Raw genomic sequence first — 8,620 nt, forward strand, 5'->3', positions numbered from 1 at the left:
ATAAAAGAATGGGCAGTTTGTGCTATTGTAATTATTTGCTATTCTAATAATTATATTTATGCGGAAGTGTATGCACACCAACTGACACAGTCAGAAAAACCTTTCAAAATGTGAAGAGATAAAGGAAACTTTGGTAATTTTCTTTTAATCTAATAAAAAAAATTAAATAATTATTACATAAGTACATGTATGTATGTAGTCACAAGAATAACATCATGTTTATCATTCTTAAACCATAAAAACTTTTACCTACTACCATATTCTTTACATGATAACTAGCGGCACTTGAAAGGGGCAAGGGGTTTATTTCAACAAAATTATTTTTTATATTAGATTCAAAAGGAAAATGAAAATTAATTTTTTGAGGGGGGTGGAAGTTAAACATCCCCATTTTTAAATTTTGGTTTTAAATAAAATTTTTTGTGGGGTGTATTTTTTTCAAGTGACTATATATCTTGGGAGGGTGGTGGTACCCTTTCCAAAAATATTTATAAAGCTTCCCCGGACCTATGAGAGTCTACCCTGTAAAGGAGAACCATATCCGTTCAGAGCTTAGCAAGATTCTTCGGTACAGACAGACAAAGATCATGTTACTTTTAAATTAGGATAATGGCATCACAAAAATGCCGATAATCTGTCATTTATGACTTTTTTAATGCCACACAGTATATAATTATACATTGCAACAAGGAATTGGTTTATGGAGTAGTATTGAAAACTGCGACTCCTTACTTTTTCCTTGCTCCATGCAAAAACACGTAATTTGCAAAATTTTTGTTTAGCTTTTTGCCCAAAGTTTATTTGCTAATAAATGGATAGTTTTGCTAGAGTTTTGTTTTGCGGCCAGCCATTTCAAGGATCTTATAGCCCTTGGGGTATGGGTCTCATATAATTAGGGAAATAATCTGACAAAAAATATTTGTAGAACATGGTATATAAAGAATCCACATTTACGCCATCAATGCTGAAATGAAAACAGTAAAGTGTTCTACAGTGACAAAGTAACAAAAACGCAACAAGTTTTTGTACAATATATAGGGTGATTAAAATTTAAAAATAAACTGAAAAGAAAAAAAGGATTTGTAGCGCAGTATTGAAAGTAAACAACAACTTTACACAGTAATACACAGTTTTACTTTGAAAGTATATGGATAAAAAAAGAAATTTTATTAGAACTAAATAAACTTTTAAAAAAACTAAGATACCAAAAAGAATAAAACCTGTAAGCTTACAACGTTTACATTTACGGAACAACTTACGGACGTATGGACATTCTCTAACTATAGAGAAGCGACGCTACTGTAAAGAAAACAATACCTTTAAATGTTGAATCAATGAGTAAAATCTCACGAACCTATTATTAAGTGAAAGTCAGAATAGTATTCAATTAATGTGTCTTGGACCAACTGTTTAAACGGTAATTCTTGCAGGGGCGAGTTGGAGGGTTGTTTGTGGAGTGTAGACATCACCCCCCCCCCCGGGCCCCCCCCCCCCCCCGTAGGTATCAGCCAAATCTCGTGTCGACCCCTTTTTTACCACCTGAAGACTCACACATTTATGTACACGCGCTTGGTTTCTTGCAAAATTGACTATATCGTCTTTTAGGTAGATTAAATAATATTGGGGTAGATTTTTTGCTGGACAAATATCATTTAGGAAACTTGACACATTTGTAGTCAAATAGCTGAAGCATTGACTTAATTTAATTACATTGACATAATTTAATTAAAAAAGTAGGTTTTCTGTCGGTCAATCAAACTCCTGTTAACTGCTGAACCGATTAAGTTTTCCATTCTAAGGAAGATTGAAAAAGCTCCTAAGATTGTTTTAGGCTATTTTTCTGTCCCCTCCCTCCTCCTAGATATTAGGGACTTAGCCACACTTTTCGAGATCTTAATAAACACGAATTCTTACAAACACACGCACATACATCTAATTACTCATATGTAATGAAGAAGAAAATATTTTTTTGGTTTTTTACTATCCAAATTGCGTGTTATTTAAAAAAAAGTGTATTATTATTAGATGGGGCTTTAAATGGTCCAACATTATATACTGTGGTTTTATTAAAGGTTTTTTTTATTATTATTTTAACGTAGCGTAAAATTCACGGATTATATAGAAAACTCATTCGCGCCAAATTGAATATTTAAGTATAGAGTTTCTTAGTAGCTTATCAAAGTACATAGAAATCGCATTGAAGGGGGAGTGCAGTAAAATAGCCTAAAACCATCACAAGACCAAATATTTTAATAAGAAGCATAAAACCAGACATTTGGGAATCCTCTCTAAAATGTAGAGCTCAACCGGCTGAGATATTACAAGCCATGCATCTTTCTACTAAGATAACAATGATGACAATACCTATACTAACGAAGCTACGACCTTGAAATTTAACCTTACTTTTACATATTTTATCTTACAGAGCTTACAAAGCTGACGACAAACTTACGGAGTGAGTATAGAAAAGCATGGTTTTTAATAAACAGGAAAAAAATCATAAAAAGATCTAATATTTAAAATGTAATATAGAAATTTTGCCTCTTTCAACTTATAGAGCTTTCTATATCTCATAGAAAGGCTAAGAAAAGTTATTTAACAATAGATACTTCAAGCTTTAATACTAACAAAGAAGTTCCGAAACATATTCAATATCGCATTTAATACGAATATTAAGTCTCGAAAATTTTGACATGTATACAAAAAAATATTTTGGAATGCATAAGAATACTGTAGGGATAATGTGTAGACTTTTTATGTGGTGTTTCTAGACTGTGTGTATAATGTAAAGTCTAGACTGTGCAAATACTTTAGTATAGACTGTATAGATACTGTAGAGTCTAGACTGCGTAGATACTCTAGAGTCTAGACTGCGTAGATACTATAGATTCTAGACTGTGTAGATACTGTAGAGTCTACACTGTGTATAAACTGTAGAGCTTAGACTGTTTAGATACTGTATAGTCGAACACAGTAATAGTGTCTGACTGATTATGACGTAACAAAAAAAATTAGCCAATGAGAGGCCACTATAAATTTTACCATTGGTCAATAACGGCCTCTCATTGGCTATTTTTTTTTGTTACGTCAAAATCAGTCAGACACTATTACTGTGTTCTGTATAGTCTAGACTGTATAGATACTGTAGAGTATAGACTGTGTAGATGCTGTAGAGTATAGACTGTGAATTTATTTATAGTCTTGACTGTGCAGATACTGTATAGTCTAGACTGAGTAGATACTGTATAGTCTAGACTGAGTAGATACTGTAGAGTCTAGACTTTATAGATACTCTAGAGTCTAGACTCTGTAGATACTATAGAGTCTAGAATGTGTAGATTTTAAAAAAACTTAAATATCCTTTTTTAGAATAACGTTCCCTCTTCATGTTTTATTACAACCAATATGACCAATTCTTTATAATCCCACGGTATATATAATCTATAAATGTATCTTAATATATAGATATTCAGGTTTTTAAGGGAAGCTTTATAAAGACATATGTCTCCAAATTGGCTTAGACTTTTTTTCTAATTTAAAGTCAAACTAAATCTTCAAATGCTACCTATAAATTTCTTTTTTAAGAAGGTTGAGTTATTGGCTGCTGCTAAAGCCGAATTGAAGCTATTAAGCGGTGGTTTTAAGCTAACCTGCGGCTGAGTCTGGTTATTAGTATTGCAGCTGTAGGTCGCTGTTAAAACTGTTGACATTCTGCCAACATACAATTTTAATGGTTTATGTCGACTATATGGAATTAACAAAAAGTGGTCGAGGCTGACGTGATTTCAATATGATGATGTTATGACTTTTATTGACAAAATAACAAGACAATTTTTGACATTGGTTAGTTCGATCATTCGTATAATTAATTTGCTTTGATAAATTTTGTCAATCTTGTATTATAACATGCTATCGGCTACGAACTCTAGAAGCCTCTAGGACCTATATGAAGCTACATTGTAAAGGAGAACCATTTTGGTTCAGCGGTTAGCAAATTCCATTGGTAAAAATAGACAAACACAAGACATCCTGTTACTTTTATATTAAGATAGACCAAATTAGAATTGAAATGTTAAATTGAAAAGTGGAATCTCGGAACACAGATTTTCTGCTAGCAAGGAATAGTTTCCATAAAAAGGATTATTTAGACAACAACGGTAGATCTTTTTGGGTGATAAACTACTCTCTACGTAGTTTCCATAAAAAGGATTATTTAGACAACAACGGTAGATCTTTTTGGGTGATAAACTACTCTCTACGTCATAAACTGCTTAACCGTGGATAGACACATAGCGCATCTGCTCGACGCTGCAGCGCGCTGGACAGATGGTGGGTTCGATTCTCGGTTAAACAAGTGCAGCACATTGCCTTGCACAGTTAAGACTCCCAGATAAAAGTAGTGCTATCAAAGTGTTTGTTGGGTGTCTGATTTGTTATTTTTTTTAAATTTATGCTTGTCTATCCCTGTCTGTGGCAACCTCGCAGAATTCAGAACCCGCAAAACTTTTCCAACAAAATTGATTCAAGTTTTGGTGTAAAAAGTGTTGGTTGATTACGAGTAAATACTAATTTCAAGTTGAAGTAAAAATATTTGATTAAATGCAAATACAAATATTCACCAAGAGAGGGCGGTGTGAACACATTTGGATAAATTACAATTGATATTTCTACTCAAGGATCTTTAGGGATAAGACAATGAACAAAAAAATGATTTCCAACTCATTATGTAGATAAAAAATTTAGGTTGTAAAGTTTGGACAATGCCAGTTTGAAACAACTAATCAAAGATTTGATAAAAAAAAGTGTCTAAAGGTTTTAGGACAATGAATCAGATATTGTGTTTGTAAAACTTTGGGTACCAGTATAATTTTCAGCCCCGTCCATCGCTGCAGATTTAATTGGATTGGTTTGTATGATTTTGATGCAAGACATTTGCATTCAGGGATTAGTTCTCAATATGGATGAAAAATATAAACAAAATTACAAAATCACTTATAAAAGTGTAGATATACTTTAATCTTTTCCTAAAACAAAAATTAAATATGACACTAAAATTGGTAGTATACTGAGCAATTTAATCTAAACAAAAAATTATCCTAATATTACTAATTAGTGGTAAAATAAGACATATTTTAATATTTCTCAAAACACAGAAATAATTTTTTTATTAGATGATGAATCTCTTTTAATGCAAAGGTGGTTTAAAAAATCACTCACTCCCCTTTTTTTAAAATAAGGATTGGGAGGGGGATGGGGAGATTACGAAGAATATTGATGATTTTGTCCAAACTTTTTTGGGCCTTTCACATTTTTTTGAAAAATAGTCTGTCCAGTAACAATACATTTTCTAAATCAGGTTCTTTCACAGTTTTCAAACTCATCCACAGGGAGGTGTGGTTAAATTCAGAGAAATGGCTGTTTATTACACTAGTCCCCAAAGTTTTATAATAACGTTATCTTATTTGTTAACAACCATGGAGACTTTCGTAATTTTGATTTGTTGGATCATAATGTTGAGTGTTCAAACGATTCAACCATTAATTTTAATCTAATGATGGGGTAATTTTGTGTATGATCATTAAGGATGTACATCAATTTATCGGCCATTGTCTTATCCCTTTAGATCCCTGGGTTGAACTGTAATGAAGGAAATTTGTGCTTTGGTAAAATGTAACATCCCCCTGAGTTGTGTGGTTGGCCTGTAATCAAGGGGTTGCAGCAAGGAAATAGTTTAAAACAGTTTTCAATCCAAATTTACACCATTAGACTGATGAGAAAGTGTTTATTAAATAGAAATTACAATTTACTAAAATTGGATTTCGGTATTTAAAAAAAAATTCAAAACTTAATCTAAATTATTGAGGCCGGGAAGCTTCATGCCGGTATAAAACAAGAAATCTTATAACGATTTTATTGGTATCTGAGAATCCTTCCTTTTTTAGGGGGGGGGGGGGGATTAAAGTGAAGCTGAACTATGGTATGTCCAGTAATAAAAGTTAATGATATAAAGTATATAGTTTTGATCCATTAACCAACTGAATTTTCTTGATGCTAGGGGGTAAGCTATTAGTTTTCTAATAAATCAGAATACATCTTTGGCTTCATCTGGACGAACAGACTTTTACTTGAATGCTATAAATGACCCATTCTATGATAAACTCTATTCTCCCATCACCGAATCCTCCCCTTACCTTTTCTTACCTTTTGACACCCTCCTTCCTGTAATGCAAAATGGTAGCAATTGAATTGGGAGGAGAGGTGGGGAAATGCGAAAATTGAAATTTTGGAATGAAAATTGACATATTGCAATTTGATACAGGGATTAAGGAATTGGCAAAAACAAAGGATTTTTCCAGTTTAATCAAAATAGTGTTTGTTCTAAAATAATTTATTCCTTTAGGATAAACTATACAATATGATCCAAATAATTGACACTTATGTTTATAAGTAGCGCAGCAACCATAAAGTGGTTTTACAAGATAGTAAGATAAAATTAAACAGTAGGGGTGAAAGTGAAGATTAACAACTCTTTTGTAACTAACTTCTAGTGGAAAGTTTTTCATATATTTTATATTCTTAATAGCAGTTAAGGCTTTCTTCTGATGCCATATCCAAGAATAATATGAATTAGGCAATGTCTTATCCTTTAATCCTGATAATTCAATTCAAAGCTAAATTTGAAATTTGCAATTCTCAATTTGGGATTGGCCATTTTTCGCTTTCATTTGATTACTAGAAAAATACTTACTTCAGAAATTAACAATAAAATAAAAGGATGACAAGAATTAAGAATTTTAAAATCAAACAAAAATATAAATATATTGTGGTATCTCTCATATCGTATATGGGCTTCAAACCAAAATTGGGTGGAAAAAAGTATTTTAATGGTTATATTTAGGTTAGGTTAAGTTAGTTAGACGAGCCTTGCTATGCAAGTTTACCGTTTAAATAAGGCATTTCGAGGAGGAAAAAATAACTTGCTTTCTATCATTTATAGCAACTGAGAGAATCAAGTTTCCCCAAGGACGATACAGATAGACAAACATACGCTCCTAGAAACTGATTTTTAATGGAATGTGTATCTGGTATAGAAATCATTAAAATATTAAACATCCTAATTTTATAATTCATTAAATCATACTTTTATGACTTAGAGTTGAATAAAAAGTAGTTATTTCTTTCATCGTATGATTGTATATTTCTATATTCGTAGAAAGCGGTTTATAATACGATGATAGACATAGTTTTTTCGTATTGATCAGAACAGGTTCCTGTCCACCGGATTCGAATGAATACGAGAATAGTTATTTCTCGTATCGTATTATAAACGGCTTTCCGCGGATATAGAATGTACAATTATAAGATTAAAACTAGTTTTTTTAGCCCCGTGGTGCCGAAGGCACCGGCTAAAAAAACTAGTTTTAATCTTATGATTGTACATTTCTATATTCGTAGAAAACTGGTTATAATACGATGCTAGACATAGTTTTTTCGTATGGATGAGAATTGGTTCCTATCCACCGGATTCGAATGAATACGAGAATAGTTATTTCTCGTATCGTATTATAAACGGCTTTCCGCGGATATAGAATGTACAATTATAAGATTAAAACTAGTTTTTTAGCCCTGTGGTGCCGAAGGCACCGGCTAAAAAAACTGGTTTTAATCTTTTGATTGTACATTCCTATATTCGTAGAAAACTGGATAAAATACGATGCTAGACATAGTTTTTTCGTATGGATGAGAACTGGTTCCTGTCCACCGGATTCGAATGAATACGAGAAAAGCAATTAATGTTTTTTTAACTAATGGTGCATCCCTACCCCTAAACTTACATAGTCCGTCAGTTATGAAACAAAAGACTTTATTTATTAAAATGTAAAGGCTTTTGTGGTTATATAACTTAATCTTCTTATTTTTATGACCACCGAACATTTGCTCTATTACTTACTTTGTCCGTTTGTCCTCCCATGACTTTTTTGCTTCTCTTCTTATGGATGTTGTAAATTATCCTTAAACCACCTTAACGCTTTCTATTTGAAATATTTGTGAACTGATCTATTCACCAGCCGTTTGTAGAATCTTACTGAACATGCAAAACAATTGTTTCCGATAATCCAAACACTTAGTATGTTTGTTAATTCTATATAGCATGAAAGTTGTATTATTTAATCCCTAAATATCTTATTCTTACTCTCAATTTCTTATTAATTATGTACACCCTTCAAATAGCCCCCCCCCCCCCCCCCCCCACCTACATTTTGGGATTTGGATAATGTTTATATATAAAAAGTCAATAAGTGATGAATAATATTTTCCCTAACTTATATTTTGTTTCGTTTGCAGAGAGGGAGGAGATAAGGACTGTAGATTATACTGGTATCCAAAGTTTTAATGACACGTTCTCTCATTCGTTTATCTAAAAACTCTATCTTACTTGGTTGTTTCAAACTATTAGTTTTTTTAAACTTTTCAACTAATACTTTAAATCTACATAAGGAGTAATTTTGTTTATCAGCATTGGAGATGTACATTAATTTATCGTTTATTTTCTTATCCCTTAAATATTTCTTGGGTTTAATTGTCTATGTCTATGTTTCTATAATATTCCCTCTGGCTT

The sequence above is a fragment of the Acartia tonsa genome, chromosome 14, assembly GCF_053477335.1.
Source record: "Acartia tonsa isolate MP-2025a chromosome 14, ASM5347733v1, whole genome shotgun sequence".
NCBI classification, from domain to species: Eukaryota; Metazoa; Arthropoda; class Copepoda; order Calanoida; family Acartiidae; genus Acartia; species Acartia tonsa.